Raw genomic sequence first — 20,935 nt, forward strand, 5'->3', positions numbered from 1 at the left:
TTTGGGAACTAATTTTTGAAGCAACCTTAACTGCAGGGCATTGGTCACTTTTTTTAACTCTATGTACCACATCTCAAGATTGCCTTCTATCGTGTTTTTAATTATTGAGGATAAACGCAAGATCTTCAACAACAACAAAAATCCTGTTTTTGTTAGAACTTCCCTGCATCTTCCTGCCCTGTTTTGATAACATGCTAACTTGAAGAGATGTTCTTTTTTTAAGGCACTGGACTAGCATCCAGGAGATGGGGGGGGGTCAACTTTCTATGTGGTCTCGGGAGAGTCACTGAATTTCTCTGTGCTTCATTTCCTCATCTGTACAATGGGGATAATAATATTGCCTGTCTGCCTTATTTTGTCAATCTTGTCTAATTAGATGTAAACTCTTTGGGACGGGCGCTATCTCTTACTATGCTTTTTCTAAAAGATACGCTCCAGTGCAACAAGAATTAATTCAGAGAAGTCCTATGGCCTGTATTATAAAGAAGACCAGACTAGGTGATCACAGGGGTCACTCGAGGCTTTATAATCTTTGAACATGTGTGTTTCTATAGCACCTAGCACAGCGCGGTGCTGATCTTAGTTGCCTCTTGGCAGCACCGTAATATGAACAATAATTAAGTAAAAATTAATTACATAAACCAGAAAGGATCTTTTAAAACTTTCGTTTAAATATCAAGAAAGTTAAGCACATTAGGGAGAACAGGAGGTGGGACTGTGACATCAGAGGCAACTCGGCCAGTCCTCCTACAATTGACCCTAACTAATTTGCATACTGCAATCCCATTGGCTACAATTAAAGATAGCTCTAAACCAAAACTGTGCATATCAGTGCTGCTGAATGTGTGACCATTCAAATCCTCGATCTTGCAGCCTTGAGACAAGCGCTAGTTAAAATGCGCATATTTCTGTGTTTTTCATACTGTAAAAGCAACACCACTGGAAATAGTCATTACTAGCATACAGAAGGCCTTAATGTGTATTTACCAGCTGATTCACCACTGTGAATGAGAACACTCAGAGTATGTCAGAGCTGAGAGAGAACTTCTCCCTCTAGCTGGGCCTGGGAGTTTTGCTGTATGATTTATTATGTATAGAAACACAAGAAGATGCTGGCTACTCAGTTCAGGTGAGTTTTTATCTCTTCTTATGTCCAAGTAGCCCAGTCCTAATCCAGCCCTATCACAGACTGGAGCCCGGAAACACCAACATTTGCCAACATTTTTTCCCCCTCACTCAAAATAGTATTTATTTGTAGATGTGTTTCTTCATTCAATGGGTCACAGGTCTGTCAGAGCATTTATACAGAGACTCAGCCAACTTTATTCACTTAGGAAAGAAAGAACTGCAATAGTCTGTTATGCTCTCAGCACACATACTGAGAAATTAGATAAAAACAAATACTCTTGCTGGAAGGTTCCAACATAACATTATTTTATTTCTTATCATTCAGAACGATAACACACAAGAACCTAAAACCAGAAAGAGAGAAAACAGGCTGCTCTCTAAGGCACCCAGGCACAACTCACCTCACCATGCTTTAAGCTGGATCTTTCCAGAACTGACTCTGTGGCTGCATGCTTTCTTACAGAGTCCTTGAGCCCGCAAGCCGGACTAGGATTGCCACCCCACCACAGCCACTCCAAGTGACAGCTTCCAATTCCAACACAGTCCTCAAGACACCACACAGTCCTATTCCCTGCCATCCAGGGAGGCTGGACAGAGTTATTTTCCGAGTGCAGTATCACCCATTATGTGCTAGGCACTTTCCAAATGCTTAAGGATGGTCCCTGCTCTGAGGAGCTCACAAGCTAAGGGCAGACAGACAAGCAGACAGGGTAATGCTAGATGTTGCAATTTGCAAGGTTCCTGAGACCTAATTATGCTTGGAAGACAGTATACAGAAGACATGGTCCCTGCCCTGTGAAACACACCAGGACGCCTAGAGGAAAGTTCAGTCACACACAGGGTTTAAAGCAGATTGAAACAGGAGCAGAAATTCTTAGGAGACACAAGGTGGAAGGGATGCTCCCTCCTGCTCTCACTCTCCCAAACCAGAAAGGGGAGGAGAAGCCCTTCCTGTGCTTTGAGTAAAGGAGGGGGAGTTGTGCTCTCCCTCAATGCCTCTTCCTTGAACCCTCGCCTGAATAGCTTCCTGTTTGTTTGGGCCAGGGGTTGCTTTGATTTAGCTTTTTCTCTCTTTTTTTACTTCTCTAGCCCCCATTTTTAAATGATAAGCAAATGGTGGGGTTGCAGCTTTTGAGGAATTTGGAACAGGAGAGGGTTAGCAGCCAGCAGGCAGGGATAAGGAGGGGATTCCAGAGGGTGCAGCGTGGGAGCTGGCATGAAGACAAGGGCAGGGGAAGCTTAGCTTGTTTGCGGTCTTGAGTTTGGGGTGAAGTCTGGTCATTTATTAAATGCATGCACAACACCCAGCCCAGTGGGGCCCTGATCTTGGCTGGGGCCTCTGGGTGCTACTGGAATAGAAGTGCTCAATCCTAACAACAACAGGCAAAGAGAGTGTGGAGGCGGGATTCATGGGAGCAGCAAAGGGGATGAGTGCGATGAGGGGTCCCCCTTCCCTTTGGCTCTCCTATTGGCATAACTCCACCGCCGCGAGAAGCTCTCCGGCTGACAGAGCACTGTCCCCACCGGCGCATAGGTCGGTGTACCTTCCATCGTTTTCAGGGGCGTGGCTTAGTCACACCCCTGAGCGACATAAATTATACCAACATAAGTGGTAGTGCGTACGGGCCCTGAGAGACCAGAATGCGTCCAACAAACCTCCTGATATTTTGCCGATGAGACTCACGCGCCAAAACCAATGGAGCACGGACGTCTTGTTGCGCGGCCGCTGGCGGAAGTAAAAACACAGCTCTAGGCCTTCGCTTTGACTGCAGTGTATGTTGAGGCACACGGGGTGACATTTTTAACCCAGGCAGAGGTCTGCCACAAAACCTAAATTATTATTTACTATTTGTATTAGCGTAGTGGCTCCAGCCCGAGTGATGGGCCAGGATCCCATTGTGCTAGGCACAGTGCAAACACAGAACAAAGACTGCCCCTGCTCCCAAGAGCTTACAGAGTGAAATTAAGTGGCGTGTGGCTCAGACTGTAAAGCCCCAATTCAGCAGAGCAATTGAGCACATGCTTAAGTCTCATTGACATCAACCATCAATTATTTGGATAGCATGCAGGAGCCCCAGGCATGGACCATTGTGCTAAATGTTGTACAGACACTAAACAGAACGGCGGTCACTGCCCCAGAAGAACTTACCATCTAAGAAAGAGCTGAGCATGTACTTAAATGATTTACTGAATAGAGACAGACTTAAGTATGTGTTTAACTTTGTGCATATATGTGTAAGTGCTTTGCTGATTAGGGCCTAAACTCAGACTCATATTAGCCCCTGAGCAATATTTTTCCATTTTAAATCATCTCTTTTCCCCTTTATAGTCCCCAGCTCTGTAATTCTGAGTAACAATAAAAATGGCTCTTGCAGTTTTTGGCTTCCTATCTGCAATTACTGACATCGCCATTTTAAATCTGACCCTGGGACCACTAAATGTAAGGCCCAGCTCTGTCCATTGTAGGAGATTGCTCCCAGTTTTACCAAAACATCAAAAACAAAACCTGAGCCCACTCTTGCAGACAAATCTTTGCTTCCACTGAGTCAGTCTGTTCCGCTTAAATGCCCTGCAGCCTCCCCCACCGCGGAATCCATAAAGGCTGCGGGTTTTGGCTCCTCACTCAGCCAGCCTAGTCATCAGACACACAGCCGGGCTCAGAGGATTTTTCTCTTCTTTTTTAGCTTTGTGTGGTGTGCATGGGTCAGTTGCCAGAGCGACAGTTGGCCTGGAGAAATCATGTTAATAATTCCCTCTGCCCCGAGGATAACATCTCACCCCACTGATGGAGCCCACGGGCTGGGGGAGCCTGTTTGAAAATAGGCTATAAAGCCCCGTGAAACGCACATCGTGCCAGTAAGCCTGCTGCTTTGGCTAACAGTTCTGCCACTTCCTTTGGCAACGTGGAACGCTGAACAGACTGCTCACTCCACTGCAGCTCTTTGTGGAGCAAAGGAGGGTGGGTTTTCTTAAAACTCGTCCTCACTGCAAACTAAAAGGGGAGGTGCTTTCTATTCACGTCTGAGCCCACCAACTCTTTCTTACTGCAGCAGTTTGCACGGTTACTGTGACAGAGATAAGAAACAGAAAGAGTCCCAACCCACCCAGAAATGAGAATATCAATCTTTCGGGGAGTGGGGGGGGGGGCTGGGAAATAGGACCCTGCTTCAATCAGGAGCCCCAATGACTTCAATGGGTCTCCCGCTCCGTGGAGCTCGATCAGGGCTGGAGATCGTGTATCCAACAGCCCCTCCCTAAGGGGCTCCCGAGAAAATAAAAAAGGGACTTACAAAAATCCTTCCCTGCCTCCTGCCCTTCAAACAACCTTTGGGCAGCTTTCAGCAGCTAGTGACACATGGGAGTAGGGAGCTGTGCTTCAAATGCTAGGAGTGTGTAATTCGCAAATAGGACTTGGAGATGGCCAGTCGCTCAAAGTCAGCACTTGCCAGATAATGCGACACAAACCTTAAGCCACCCCTTAAAACTTGGGAGGGAAAGTGGGGAATCCTTGCAGCTGGCATCATGACAGGAAACTGGGATTTTGCTTTAGGATGCCACTTTGTTACACTGCAGATCCCATGATCTGAAAGTCCCCACTGGCCTCTGTTGTTGTTATTGTTTCCCAGCTCACTAACTCCAAATGCCACGGATTTATTTGTTAATCAGAATAACTCCAGCTAAAGTCTGAGATTCTGAGTTATGGTCACAACTCTGCCCTTAGCTCACCTCTGCGCAAGAGAGGAAAGAAAAGAGTGTAGGGAGTTTAAGTCAGTTACTTGGGCTTTCGACTTGGGCGTTTAATACTCGCTTGATTATTTTGAAGGATTTTGCCCCATTGGTCTCTCGCTGGAGATTATACGAGCAGGTGTTTCCTCCGCAGGAGCCAGGGGGTCCCTTAGGTAAATACAGATGGCCAAGATTCTCAGAAGCAACCAGCGATTTCCAGGAGCTTCATTTTTGGACACCCAACTTGAGACACCTACCGGGGTCTGATTTGCAGAGGACACGTGCTCAGTGCATGCTGAAAAACTCAGGCCTTGTAAGGATGCCTCAAACAGGCACCCAAGGTTACGAGTCAGTATTGGAAATTGTGACTGTGTACATATCGGCAGCGTTGAGAACAGTTTTTTGGCCACCTCTAATGAACGGAGGGTCTACTAGATAAATCTGGATGGCAGCATTTATTTCTGGTGGTGTATTAATGTTGCGATACGCCTTACCACCCCCTTCCAGAGCTCAGTTTCTTATAACGTTCCTGAAAGCATCCAGACATGGGCCATGCACCTTCTGTAAAGAACTTACTGCATGGAGACCTGCGGCTTTTAAAAGCTGTCATACCGGGAACAACAGAATAATCTCCAAACATTTTGTTAGGGCAGGTGTCACCAGGTGGTGCTGTCACCCACTGTTCTTTTTTGCACGGCGCGAGCCAGTTTTGACTCTTGGAAAGACATGCTGTTTTGCTGTTAGTTTTGGGTTTCTGCACGGTTTTAGTGAAGAGGCTTCAGGAAACAAGGAGCTAAATGAGCAGCGGAAGAGTGTGCTCTCTGTCTGGGACTCCTAACTGGAGTCGGTTCTTGAGACAGAGTTGCCCCTGGGAACCAGGTGTCGACACTGGGCTGAGATTCCTGAAAGAAGGGATTGCCCTGCACGCTGTTTGACCATTTCATTTCAAGACGAGAGTACACGTGCAAATAAAGCTGCAGCTAATTTCTGCTCTGCCGGGCGGCTGACCTGCTAGGCCCGACTCATCCTACCACTTGGCAAACAGGTGCTGGAAAGGGAGACTGGTATCGGAAGAAGGGGTAACAATGTGACGGTTATATTTTAAAATGCTCACACACACACTGCAGTGGAACCACTAACCCCAATTTCATTTTTTTCTTGTTAATATTTTTCAAAACAGTTCGGGCCACTCCTGGTCTATGCTGAGCTCTCTCTTAACAGAGATGGAGACAAACTAACCAGTAGGCTAAACGCCAAGGATTTTGGAATGGAAATTCCGGACAGAATGATGCAGCCAGGTTTAATCTTAGAGGTATTTCAGGAGGGGTATTATTTCCAAGCACTCCCGGGCCACCTTTGCAGCTCTAATGACAGTAGATCAGATCAAAGCAACATGACGATTAAAATGCCAGCAACCACCTGGAGCCGTGTATACCATCAACAGAGCCCCATCGTCAGAGCCACAGCCATGGCCATTGTAGCCATAAAAGTCTAAGCGTAGATGTAGCCCGTGCTAGGTGGGTGGAGATCTTTGTCTCCGGCTAGTGGCACGTTTCTGCTATGGCTGCCAACTCCAAAAATTACAGCCTAATCCACAGCACTCCCACTGACTTCAGTGAATGCTGGACAAAGCAGTAGCAGCTCATGCGTGACCCAAGTGAGGTCAGTTACATATTCACAGCCCAAGGGGGGCAATTCTGGTTATATTCTCTCCTGTCTGGCAAACTCTGCAATTCCAGATTTTGCATCGTTTCTATCTATGGGATGTTCCTTGTTTCTAGCCTTCCTTCGGTTGTGGGGTCTGGTGCTTGTAATCCTTTCAACATAAAAGAGGCAAAGAATTTGCTCCTCAACCTTTGCTAACCATTGCTACTCCTCCTATGTTTTAGACTAGTCATGACAGCAAACCATTTACTGTACTGTAAGCCTCAAGATTACTAAACACTTTTCACCCAAGCCTCCTCCCCAAATGTGCTGCAAATGGGAAATTCAGCCCCACGATACCCTGAGATTCCCTCATTTTATTGCTGCGGGAGGGGGGGATGGAGGCACAGAGAGGCTAAACAACTTGCCCCCTTGGTCATCATACAGCATTTCAGCAGAACAGCTGGGAACAGAACCCAGGATTCCAGCTTGCCAGTCCCCTGCTCCAGCCACTAGACAATACCACGGCTGCTCACAGAGCAGAGTTTGAAAATCTCATTTGCTCAGGGTGACATCAGGCCCAAGAGTGGACATGGGAACAGAGAGTTATAAGAACATAAGAAAGGCCATACTGGGTCAGAACAAAGGTCCATCAAGCCCAGTATCCTATCTTCTGACGGTGGCCAATGACAGGTGCCCCAAAGGGAATGAACAGACAGGTTATCATCAAGTGATCCATGCCCTGTTACCCAATCCCAGCTTCTGGCAAACAGAGGCTAGGGACACCATTCCTGTCCCTAATAACCATTGATGGATCTGTTATAGTACTGGCCTTCACAACACCCTCTGGCAAGGCGTTCCAGAGGTTGACAGGCTCCTTTCTCAGGGGGAGGATAAGAGAAGAGGGGAACCTGGAACCACTCGGTTCTTTTTCTGGAAGGGGAGAGGGAGCAGAGCAGGCCAGAGCTGTAGACCATTTCAGCGCAGGTGCCTGATCTGACTCCCTGGGAAGTCACTGTGAATCTTCCCACTGGCTCTAGAGGGAACAGACAGGGCTGTGAATCAGAAACAAGGGTCGGTGATAGAGCGGAACAAACTGGAGGAAAAGGGGCATATACGGGCAAGGAGGGAGAGAGACACTGCAGGGAAGGGGGAAAAGGAAACGGGACAAACACTGAGAAAAGGGGAAGAAAGGACACACCATGATCTAGGATAGGAAGAGAAAGGAAGGTAGATATGGCAAAGGAGACAGAGTAAGTTAACTTCCCATTTAACAGACTTGTAACACGTAATTGACGTTATTAAATTAATCACCAGCAGCTTGAACACAGCTGCTGTATTCTTTTAAATTACAGGGATGAAATAGGAGGGGTGGTTCCACCACCCCAACCCACCCCACCCCTGGCTTAGTCCCTATTATTCATTATAGCAGAGCCTAGAAACCCCAGTCAGGGACCAAGGCCCAGCTGCGCTAGGTGCTGTCCAAGAGGTGCAGTAAAGGGTCAGTCCCTGTCCAAAGAGAGACTGCATCTTTCTGAACGACAAGACACAACAGGCGGGGAATACGAGCCAGTGGGTAGTGATGGGTGGTGGTGAGGGTGGGAGACACGATAACAGTCTGAGCATGGTTTCTGCGAGTACCATTTAGCTCACCAGACAGCGGTTTTAGGCTATGGCAGCAGAGATGAGCTAGAAGGAGGGGTGTAGAGGTGGGTATGGTCGGGACTTTTTGAATTTTTTTCCACAAAGGAGTGGCAGCACAAGAGATACTTGATTTGTTACTCAGTCTGTAAGTGCTTTGGGGACAGACCCCATCTTTTTGTTCTGTGTCTGTATAGCACCTGGCACTACGGGACCCTGGTCCACAACTGGGCACCTCAGTGCTATCGCAAGACAAATAATAAATAATAATATGGGATGTCGAGTCCACTCTTTAATAACTTCCCTAACAAATGAGCAGACAGTGAAACTCCAGGTGTAGGGATATAGAAGGAGAGCCCAGACTAATTTCAGTACATCACATTTCCCTTTGTTTCATTTCCCATCGCCTTCCCCTGCCATCAGCCGCACCAGCACACCAGCTTTGCACGCCGTTTGACAGCTTCATGCTAAATGTTCTTCCGCGCACGCGGAATGCCGTCTTTGAGCCCATCGCCAAGGCCTCCTACCTCCCCATTTTCAAATCCCTCCCAAAGCCCCACCTCTGCTGTCTTCAGGGAATCCAGCTGACTCATACTGACAGATCAAACATCTAAAACTAACCTTTGCCAAGACCTGGCCATGTACCACCTTGACACCTCTGCTTATTATTAGTGTTACAGGAAAACCTAGAGACTCCAGCCAAGATCAGAGTACCACACACATAAACACACACATGCAGAGCTAGAGTCCCTGCCCCAAAAAACTTGCAGTCCATATATACACACACACACACACACACACACACAGACAAGGTGGGGGAGAAGGAAAACTTGCACAAGGTCACTAGCAGAACCAGGACTAACACCCAGGTCTCCTGATTTCCACGCCAGTGCCCCTAGCCATTAGACCACACCATCTCCCACAGGTTGTCCCCTTCCTAAACTATCACTCTTTAAAGCAGGATCTCTAAAGGCCCGGTCTCTACCTTCCTTTCCATCTGGAAACTGCCTCGGCCATTCTGTGCAACGCCAATAATGAACGTTATTAAACATTCATCCTCCGACAGCGATCTTCTGGAAACAGACTTTCCAATTTCAGGCAAGAAAACTAGATTTCTGCTTTAAATAAAGAAGACGGTGGCATTAGTACAAAGCACAGATGACACACACATAATAGGAGCATTTGTGAACATACAGAAAGCAAAACATAGGATTCAGAACTCCTCGTGGGATTATCGTATGTTTCCACTGTAGCAGGTTTTTTTCCTTTTAAAGGATGTGATCTACACTGTTAAACTAAAACGTAAAAATGCAGAAAAAGCAGCTAGTTCTTCCGCTTTTCAATCTGAGTATTGTGCTCAATGCACGTTTAGAAAGAGACCCACACACTCGCCTTGATTCAGTCGGATTTTATGTTAGGAAATTATGTACAGTCTTTCCGCTACAGTTAGCAGCGTTTGTCATAATTGTTTCCGTTCCCACCCTCCCACTTCCAAAGAGAAAAGTTACTGGATAGAAAGCTTTTTGAAAAAGAAAAGCACACAGAGAACAATTCAACACTGTACAGAACAACTCCAAGCAGCAGTACCCCTGGAAAGAGCTACAGAAAAGGAGAGCTAAGCAGTGAAGGCACGGGTCTGGAACTCCTGAAGCCAGGGGTGATTTGTCCAAGGTCCCATGGTGTGTCAAGGCCAGCAGCACCAGGAATAAGTACGATACCACTGTAGGTCCCTATAAACAGATCTCAATTAGGAAAGCTTTGAAGTACTTCCAGATTGTGCTTGTAGACACAACCAAATTCAACTTCCAGACGGGTTCGTTTTTAAGGGGATATATGCAACAACAACATATCCCGTCTTCATTTTTTTTTTTTTAAAGGCAGAGTAGTTCCAAAAGGTGGGCTAGGCAGCCCAGTACATACAGAGGCAATGCAAGAAAAATGGGGTCTTATATTTTATTGGCTAGTCGGAAGATCATCGTCCCCATATACATCTGATATACAAAACGCATAATACTGCTTTGTATCGTCCTGTTACGCATCACAATTCCTAACACCTTCAGGAGAGCCAGACACATGACCCTGAAGTGCATCTCATCCCAAGGTTCAGCTCAATGCGAACACTGATAACTAAGACAAAGTTCCAAACGCAGAGACAGAACTACATGCCGACTTGCTCAGAAGCATTTCATAAGACACAACATAACTACTATGTTGATTCAACAGAAAGTAACTCCCATCACCAAGATTTCCCTCCAACACATTCTTTGTGCTAGCAGTGGCTTCTCTTGCTCCAAAAATGAAACATAATAAAGTCCCAGCTCATGAAATAGAATGGATTTGCTGAAAGGCAAAAATATTAACGACGATAATTGTTCGCTTTTTAACTTAATTAACCCAAGACACGCAAACAAATCAGACTTTAATATTATGACTAGGGCTTTCCAACTGGGCCAGGTAAATGATGCACCCAAGTCTCATTACAACAGCTGGGCTTCTAACGCCCTTAAACTCCTTTGAAAACCCAGGCTGAAAAGCCCAGGTACTTACTAACTCACACTGACGCTCGGGAAACCCAACACCGGCTCCTGAACTTTGCAAAATTAGTGAGTAAATCAACAAGAGAAGTACGTGAGGAGGCTGCACTTTGCCAGAACCAGGGAACTAGTATTTTAGTTTTCATGATGGATACTTTACAGTAAATATGTGCACTGACATATATTTTAAAAGCAAAGACAACTTAGGTTATGTCTACACTGCGCACCTTACTACGGCGTGGTTGTGCTTGATCACCGGGAGAGAGTTCTTCCGGCAACAAAATAAAACCAGCTCCAATGAGGGGCGGTAGCTTCGTCACCGGGGCGGGGCTCCCGCCAACAAAGAGCCGGCCACACTGGTGCTGTTCGTCGTTAAAACTTTTGTCATTCAGGGGGTGGTTTTTTCACACCCATGAGCGACAAAAGTTTTAGTGATGAAAGTGCCAGTGTAGACAAAGCCTGAGATTTTATCAACAAAAGTTGTACTGATTTAACTACATTGGTTTAGAAACTAATTCATTTAAATTGGCACAAACCCTTCACGTGGACCCTCTTCCACGGTTTAAAAGTGCCTTAAATCAGTAAGGAACCAACTAAGGTCTTATCTCCACTTAAAAGATTTGCCGGAATAGCTTATACCAGTTCCCTGAACGATATAAGCTATACCAGAAAAACAAGAATTTTTGCCCATATCGCTGAGTCTACAATAGATCTTTTGCCAGAATAGCTATGTTGGCAAAACCACACCCCTAACTCACCGAACAATGCTGGCAAAACTGATAACTGTGGACCAGGCTTAAGCTACATAAAAAAAAAAGCCCTTAAGTACATCACCGTAGACACTCACTACAGCGACAGGAGGGGTTCTCCCGTAACTGTAGTTAATCCACCACCCCAAAAGATGGTAGCTAGGCGGACTGACCTGCCCAAGCACTGTCTACACCAGTGGGTTAGGTCAGCATAGCTACTTCTCTCAGGGGCACGGATTTTTCACACCCCTGAGACATGCAGCTATGCTAGTGTAAGTATTCAGTGTAGACCAGCCCTTACTCTGGGCCTACATACTGTCTGAGTACGGTCTAACCATGTCAGTTAGGGGTCTGGGATTTTTTTACTGATATAGTTATACTGGTACATCCCTACGGTGGACAAGCGTAAAGGTGCATGAAGCCATACCAGTATACAATCTATAGCAGTTATACCAGTATAAAGATGCCTTATATGAGTATAACTTATTTCCCTTCCTATACGAGAATAGCTATACCTGTAAAAGCCTTTTTATTCCAGCATAACTAGATCCACACTAGGAGCAACTTACCAGTGTAGGAAGGGGGCCTGTAACCTGAGCCCCATCACGCAAGGCTGAAGCCCTCAGGCTTTGGCTTCAACCCCAGGCAGTGGGGCTTGGGCTTGGGCTTTGGCCCCCAGCAAGTCTTACACCAGCCCAGGTGACCCCCATTAAACCAAGGTGGTGACGCATTTTGGGGTCCTGACCCACAGTTTGAGAACCGCTGCAATATACTATACTGGCAAAGCCCTCCGAGTGCGGATGCAGCTACACAGGGAAAGCCGCGATTTTGCCGGTAAAGCTTCTTTCACCACTGCCCCCAACCAAAATAAACTATATTGATAAAAGGGCAGTTTTGCCAGTGTAGCTGTGTCAGCCCTAATAGCTTTTGCTGGCGCAGTTACGGTGGTCAAGGTTCATACCTCTTCACGCACCTGACTGACACAGCTAGGCAGGCTGAAGTCTGCAGTGTGGACATAGCCTAGATACCAGCATAGTTATAGCAGTTCCACTTGTGTGTGTAGACAAGACCTTAAACCGAATAACAACTTCTATACAAGGGTTTGCACCAATTTAAATATCAGTACAAATTCACATGGTAAATTATGCCAGGGCGACTTTTCCCTGCAGACAAAGCCTAGCTAAATAAATATGAGGCACTCTTAAATCAGTTTAAGAGCATCCGTGGAAGTGGGTTGCATCAATTTAACTAAATCCGCTTCTAAACCAATGTAAAGGTCTTGTCTACACAAGAAAATGGCACCGTTATAATTTAAAGGTGTGAATTTAAACCAGTGTAATTGAACAGGCGCAAAAGGTTGTGTGTGGACACACTTATTTCGGTTTAAGAGGGCTGGTTTTGGTTTAGCTTAAGTCAGGTAGGAATAAGTTTAATGAAACCATAAGCAACCATTTTTAGGCCTTACCTACACACAAAAGTGGTACTGTTTTAGGTATACAAGTATGATTTAAAAAGTACAATCCCCATAGTGGAGACTCAGATATACTCATATAAAAGTGCTTATTCCCATTTATTCCCCTTCCTGTATGAGAATAAGCTAAACCATACCAGTATAGGGCACAGCATCTACACTAGGGGTTGTGCCAGTGTAAGTGAAAAAAATCACATACCCCCTAACCAAAATAGTAACACTGGTGCAAAAACTGGCTTTATACCGAAAGGAGAGCTTCCACCCAGGCTTTTGCACTGGTTTAACTAACTCTAGTTAGTTTTGCACTGGTTTAATTAACTATAGGATTCAAATGATACCAGTGCAAGATTCTCCCGTCGACAGGCTCTTAGTTAAATCAGTGCACATTGTGCATGTAGACAGTGCTGTGTAGAGATGTCTTGAAGCCCTATTTCTCATTTGTTAAAACCGTTTTAGCAAAGTTGCGCTCTGTCCACACCACTGGCAAGAATGCATTAGCAGAAACAGGTGATTTCTTTTAAAAAGGTGGGTTTTCAGCAAAAAAACCCTCAGATCAGAAAGGCTTCTTAGAAAAGGAAGTTCCTCCCTTGCAGATGACTGCTATGCGGAGGAATGTCAGCCAGCTATAGGAATACACACAGGTTGTGTGAGCCTTGCTTGTACAATAGCCTAGCATGTAGGGAGCAAAGGGGGAAAAACAGTCCCTACTCCTGAGTGAGAACGGGGTCGGGAGGGGCCGAGCAGGCCCTACACTGGGAGTCAGAAGTTCTCCACTAGTAAGAGGACAAGTGGACCTCTTACTCACACTGGTAAACAGGTATACCCACTGACTTGCACCGTATTCATGGGAGTTGGTGGCATCCCCACTCGTGTTGGGAGCACTATCTGGCCCTTTATTAGGGCACCCAGAACAGAACAGGGGTGCTCAGGAAACATACCTGGTGGAACATTCTCAAGATGCTATGGCAACCAGAAATGGGCCCAAGCCATGCAGGTTGGACCTAAACTTCCTCGAAGTTCAGCAGTCTTTGGACCAGGTACTTTCGTTCTGACCCATCTCCTTGAAATTTCATACCAAATAGTACTTTCTAGGCCCATCGTATTGATGAGGGGGAGGAGACAGCTGAGTTGCAACAAGAATGATGGGACTGGAAGGTGGGAAAGGACAAACAAATAAGTATTTTTACGGAGGCTACCCATGTGGCTGATACTCAATGAAGGGCTACAGAGCCTGGTTGTCTGACTGAGCAAAACAAGCAGCTAAGAAGAGAACCAGTCCTGGCAAGGTAAACAAGGGCACCCAAACGAGATACAAGTGTTTCTTTAGTTTGCACCTGATCAATTATGAGACTCTACTAAAAAGCTATGATAAAGAGCAGCATTGGCCAGCTTTATCGAACAGTTTGTTATTACAAACTTCCACAGCAGTATCCAGGAGCATTTTTGTTTTTAAATCCTTGCCTTCTAAAATAGGGACTAGTGGCAGGCAATGTATAAAATCATACAAGGAGTGAGCCTGGCCAGTGTTCCTCCTTCATCAATGATGATTTACATAATGATTTACATAAAGAAAGCTGAAACCACAGTAAGATGCAACAGAAAATAACAGCCTGAGATGTGACATTTTGGAGGGACACGTATCACAGAATCATAGAAGATTAGGGTTGGAAGAGACCTTAGGAGGCCATCTCATCCAACCCCTTGCTCAAAGCAGGGCCAACCCCAACTAAATCATCCCAGCCAGGGCTTTGTCAAGCCGGGCCTTAAAAACCTCTAAGGAAGAAGATTTCACCACTTCCCTAGGTAATCCATTCCAGTGCTTCATCCTCCTCCTAATGAAATAGTGTTTCCTAATATTCAACCTAGACCGCCCCCACTGCAACTTGAGACCATTGCTCCTTGTCCTGTCATCCTGTCACCACTGAGAACAGCCTAGATCCATCCTCAGATAGTTGAAGGCTGCTATAAAATCCCCCCTCACTCTTCTCTTTTGCAGACTAAATAAGCCCAGTTCCCTCAGTCTCTCCTCATAAGTCATGTGCCCCAGCCCCCAATCATTTTTGTTGCCCTCCTTCCAATTTGCCCACATCCTTTCTGTAGTGGGGGGCCCAAAACTGGACACAATACTCCAGATGTGGCCACAGCAGTGCCGAATAGAGGAGAATAATCACTTCCCCCAATCTGCTGGCAACACTCCTACTAATGCAGCCTAAAATGCCGTTAGCCTTCTTGACAACAAGGGCACACTGCTGACCCCTCCAGCTTCTCATCCACTGTCATCTCCAGGTCCTTTTCTGCAGAACTGTCACTTAGCCAGTCGGTCCCTAGTCTGTAGCGGTGCATTGGATTCTTCCGTCCTAATTGCAGGACTCTGCACTTGTCCTTGTTGAACCTCATCAGATTTCTTTTAGCCCAATGCTCCAATTTGTTTAGTCCCTCTGGACCCTATTCCTACCCTCCAGCACAGTGATGGGCAACCTGCGGCCCATCAGGGTAATCCGCCAGTGTTTGTTTACATTTGCACAGCCGCCTGCAGTTCCCACTGGCTGCGGTTCGCCATTTCTGGCCAATGGGAGCTGCGGGATGTAGCACGGGCCTGGCTTCCCACAGCTCCCATTGGCCAGGAACGGCAAACCACGGCCACTGGGAGCTGCGGGTAGCCGTGCAAATGTAAACGAGATTACCCTGACGGGCCGCAGGTTGCCCACCATCGCTTCAGTGTATCTACCTCTCCCCCAAGCTTAGTGTCATCCGCACACACAGTGCCAGACAAGGGGTAAGGTGCACCTTGCTAATTCCCAGAACTCTGCTGTTTACAATCGTGTCCTGGGTTATTACTGCAGAAGAATGCAGTACTTTAAAAACAAAACAAAACATAGGGCTCATGCTAATGACTGGGAGACCACTGTGGATTAATGAATTTTGCAAATAAGCAAAGAGGAGAATAAGTGGTATTAAAGAACAATCAAGGATGCTGAGCTGCAAAATGTTCTTTGTTCATTTATTTAAACAAGTGTAGATTAGTCTGGATGTTTAGTAATTGGTCGTTTACCAAGGTAGGTGGAGAGTGATATATTTTGTGAAAGTAACACGGGTATGTTTATACCACAGTGGCACAGATACAGAACAGCAATATCTACCACCACAGTGTAGACGCTTCCTATATTGACCGAAGGGGATTTTCTGTTGAAGTAGTTAACCCACCTCTCCAAGAGGCGGTAGCTAGGTTGATGGAAGACTATTCCACGGACCTAGCTGGGTCTACGCTGGACGTTAGGTCGACCTAACTACGGGACTCATGGCTCAAAATTTTTCACAGCCCTAAGGCAACAAGGCTAGGTCGATCTAATTTTTAAGTGTAGACCAGGCCTAAGTCTTTGAAATGTGAGCCCTCTTTATATCACTCAGCTGTTGCTGAGAAGAGGGGTTAGACTCACAGGCATGGGAACTAGGGGTGCTGCATCACCCCCAGGTTTTGCGCAGGGCCAGTGGCCTGGGTTCCAGCTGCCAGTCCCGCTCCCTAGCTGTTGGCCCTGTGCCTGGGGCCCCACTTTCGGTCCCGCGCCCGGGGCTCTGCTCTTGGGGCACTGGCCCTGCTCCCTGGCCACTGGCCCCGTGCCCCACACCCAGCCCCCTGCTGCTAGCCCCACGGCCGGGGCTCTGCTACTGGCCCCGCACGAGGGCTCCTGACTGTGGGCCCCGCATCGGGGCTCCGCTCCTGGCCCTGTGCCCACCCCCAGTCTTTGCCCCTGTACCCCTATCCGGGGACGCCCCTCCCGGAGACACAGCACTGCTCCCGGCCCCAGCTGCAGGGGGGAAAGAGGGGGGGACGTGAACAGAGGTAAGGAGGCTGGTTTTCAGCACCCCCACTATTAAAAAGGTTCCAGTACCACTGGTTAGACTATTGGGGCGTTTGTGCTGCCAGTGAGAACTATCAGGCTTACAGATTCTCAAGTGAGAAGAGTGAGATTCTAAGGCCTAGACTATACTACAAAGGCTTTGCTGGTCTAGCTATCCTCCCTAATGGAGACGCAGCTTAGATCTTTTGCCAGCACAAACTGAATATACACCGTGTGTGTGTGTGGGGGCGGGGGGGTTACTGACCTAGCTATGCCAGTTACGGTTATGATTTTTTGTACACTCTTAACTAGGGTGACCAGATGTCCTGATTTTATAGGGACAGTCCCAATATTTGGAGCTTTGTCTAAGATAGGTGCCTATTACCCACGACTCCCTGTCCCCATTTTGCACACTTCATATCTAGTCACCCTACTCTTAACTGACACAAGTTATGCCAGCAAAACTTTGTTGGGTAGACCTGGCCACATTCTGCAATGGTCATTGGGCCCAGCCCGGCCCAGCCCTTACTCCACAGGTGCATTTTTAAAAGGTCTGAACATCACAGATGTTCAGCTCTATCATTTCACACATGCATGTATTAAAGCTGCACATGCCAGTGCAATCCTAAGCACTCAACACATGCAAATCACATTGGCATCAATGGGTCTGAGCAGGCCAAGGGGCTCTGCTCAGACAGACTAGATCACAGGATCTGGGATCATGGTTTAAGTTTATAAGAAACTCTGTTATTGTCCCCTAGTTTTATGGGATGAGACTTATGTTGGAAACATAATTCTGGGATGCCACTGCGTAATACAAAGTCTCCAGCCCAGGACAAACACATATTTGCATAAATTTTGGTTTATGTCAGTCTATCCGTTAAGTTTTAGCGGTGCAGGAAAGCATAACTGTGGTTTCAAATGGGTTTCATTTTCAGACACTCTCTTACAAAACCAGCTTCACTTAAAAATAAAATGTGAAAGAACACTGTCGCCTACAATATAAACTAAACTCTCAGTACATTAAAAGAAAAAATAAATTTACAATGTCTGAGCTGATGTTTTAAAAAGTGACTGCAGGTAAAAATTTGAAAGTCACCTAAGTCCCATTACAAAAGACTTAGTAGCCTACATCTTATTGGAAGTCAATGGGATTCAGCCCCTAAGTGCCCAAGTCACTTTTGATAATAAGATTTAGACTCCTAAATCATTTAAGCATCTTTGAAAATTTTACCCTGCATGTATAACAAACATTTCTGATAAGGGTCTTTGGTATGAACAGTTGCTATCTATGCATCGAATACTGTATATACAGCATAGCACATGGAATTGTGATCAAGCTTACACTGGATATTGAGTACAATTGTTACACACACACACATCCCAGCCCACCTCATTTATTAAGCATGGTCTGAAAGCACCAAATACGTGAATGCCTATTTTAAATTGTCTGAGGCAAGGAAAAGAGAAATACGATCTTGGGGCTTATTCTAGTCACACACAAGAGATTGTGAACTAAACCCTTTTAGAAAAAGAAGGCATCTAGGCTGGAAGTCATGCTATTCAGCAAAGCCTTGCGGGTGTATTATTTGAAACTCCCTAAAATTCTAAACTAACAAAATATATTAGATGTCGCTTGAAGCAGTCCTGGTCTCCTAATTCTATGGTCTTCAGATTAGGAGAGCATTTAGCACATGCAGTGTGTTCACGTTTTTTCAAAGTATTACTTGTATAAAAGCAATACAAACCTGTAACTGCTTGTCAATTATTGGTCTGACCTTTTGTTATTCGGCACTTTTACCCCCCACCCCCCAACGAAACCAAATATTACAGCACATATGGTAGGTGACCCAAGTCCTATCTAACACCTTGACATATTTCAGGGTGAGCTAAGGACAGTGTTACAGCCTTTGATCTTAATTTCCAGTTTAATTTGGAGACAGCCCCTTAGCACGACTCGCATAACTCTGTGTGCATTAAAAATACTAACTAGCCTGTCAAAACCAGCTCTTCCCCAGCAGGGGACACCAGGTGCGCTTTGCTAATTGTGCTTTCCCCTAACTACTATTTAATAATGCAGAGCGGCTTAAACAGAAATTTTAAGGTTTGTATTTAAAAAAGAGAGAGAAAGAGAGAGAGCTTTCACACCGTGTATGAGAGTGTTATTTCTTTTCTAAACTAAAAGGTTGGTCTTGCTTTTTTGCTTTCATTCCTATAGCTGTTAATGGAAAAAACACATCCATGTGGCAGAATTGGTATAGGATGGTTAAAAGAAAACCCATGGAAAGGATTATAATAGCAAGGGTACTTTCTACAGGGATGTTACATTTCCTGAAGAACCTTGTTACGTTTACTCCGGATTTATATTCTGTAGGACTTCTCCTTTAGGCTAAAACACTCCCACTGTGATGTTTGTAACCCAAACATTGCAGCATAGTGTGAAAGCCGGAAAGTGAAACTGACTAGACTGGAAACAGTGGTCTCACTCCCTTTTCCAAGTTGGGGCAAAGAGTAAACAAAGAGTATAAATGACAAAGAGTGACGTTAGAGTTTTACATGTTTAACTCCTCTCCTTCCCCTATCTGAGGCACGGTTAGTAGCACAGGGATCGATATTTTATTTGGATTTCACACAAAATATTATTTGTAGCCCAGGTTTCTATCCCTTTGTTAGGTTTCAGAGTAGCAGCCCTGTTCGTCTGTATCCGCAAAAAGAAAAGGAGGACTTGTGGCACCTTAGAGACGAACCAATTTATTTGAGCATGAGCTTTGGTGAGCTACAGCTCGCTTCACTTCCTTTGTTTTAATTTATTTGCAGGAGTTTGGTTCAACACCAAATGTTTACATGCATTTTATACGATTATCGAGACACCCTGCTTCAGACCCTCTCCTACCTTGCACGGTAGTAAACCAGGGCGGGGAAATGGCTGTGAGCAGATCACTCAACATTAGAAGCTTTTCTCCCAGAAACACACATCGCAGTTTGCTGCCCTTTCTTGGCCAGACCCACAACCCGGGCACCCTCGAGCTCGGTGCGCGAAAACCAGACAGCAGAGACTAACTCCACGCCTTGAAAACACTTCCACGGCCCCAACTCCTTCTCTCCGGCTCCTTGCAACTCGGAGCATAGCAAAGGGGACGCGCAAGGAGGAGGGGTGGGGGGGAATACTTTGTGCTCCTGTGAAATTGACTAGGGGCTTGTAACTGACTAGCCATTTGCTTGCAGGGGACTGGCAGAGCTGTAAACCCATTTGCTTGGCCTCAGCCGCGAATGGACCTGTGCTCTTTTATTAATGATTATTTTACATGAAGCCTGAAGCCCTCCTTTTTCCTCGCCCCTAATTTTCCCCTTCAAAAGATGGCGGGCAGAAGGAGAGAGAGAGAGAGAGAGAGGAAAAAATCCCTTCCGTAAGGAAGATGGACTGCAACCTCCCAGGGCCGCACAAACTCCAGCCTATGCTTTTTTGGGGGGGGAGGAGGGTGCATCGGCAGAGAGGGTCTCAGCTCCCCCAGGGCTCCTTATGGGGCTGCTTTGGGCGCCGGGTGAGAGGAAGGAGGAGGGGAAGAAGAATATAAAGAGAGAGAGAAAGAGAGAGAGAAATCAGCAGCCACACTGTATCCGATCTCCAGCTGGCTTTGTTACATTGTTGCAATGCACAAAAGCTGCAGAACCAAGGGGAGCGTTAAAGGGCTTGCCAAAAAAAAAAAAAAAAAAAGAGCGCATTAGCCTTTCCCAAGTGGGTTTTGCATTCACCGTCTCCCCCCCCAACTCCCCCTCCTCCAGAAAACATGGCCCGGTGCTAGCAATGCAAAACAAAGCATGGAACGAATAAAGGGTAAGATTAAATAGATTACTTTGCCCCGGCAGCTCCAGCAACGTTTGCCTTATAGTCCCTCCAGTTGCTCTTCTTTTTATCCCCAGCAAGGCAGCATAATAGATGCGCTAAAGCTATGGAGAGCTCATGCGCCTAGGCGCAAGGCCATGTGGGGAAGGCAGTTTTTGCACCCAGCATGGGAAAGGACAGCGGTAGTCCTGAGGACTACAAGTCCCAGCATCCCCCGGGCTCCTCCTTTCTGTCTCCCCCCACTCTTCCTCCCTTGGACCAGTGGGCAGAAGAGAGAAACAGTAGGGGGTTATTCCCAGGTCAGCGGGTGTGTATGACGTTTAAACATGCTCCTTCCCCAGGAGAGGCAAGGTCTAGGT

At 46.2% G+C, this 20,935-nt stretch overlaps 1 protein-coding gene across 5 annotated transcripts in view; it reads right to left on the reverse strand.

Moving 5' to 3' along the window:
• Positions 1–20,726, reverse strand: part of BRD3 (bromodomain containing 3) — a 48,424-nt gene extending 27,698 nt beyond the window's left edge. For all 5 annotated transcript variants that reach the window (XM_073314940.1, XM_073314941.1, XM_073314939.1 and 2 more), the window contains exon 1: positions 20,587–20,726. The gene's annotated coding sequence lies outside the window, so the exon portion shown is untranslated. The remainder of the gene's footprint in view (positions 1–20,586) is intronic.
• Between the last annotated feature and the right edge of the window lie 209 nt (positions 20,727–20,935).

This window comes from Lepidochelys kempii, chromosome 16, assembly GCF_965140265.1.
Source record: "Lepidochelys kempii isolate rLepKem1 chromosome 16, rLepKem1.hap2, whole genome shotgun sequence".
NCBI lineage: Eukaryota > Metazoa > Chordata > Testudines > Cheloniidae > Lepidochelys > Lepidochelys kempii.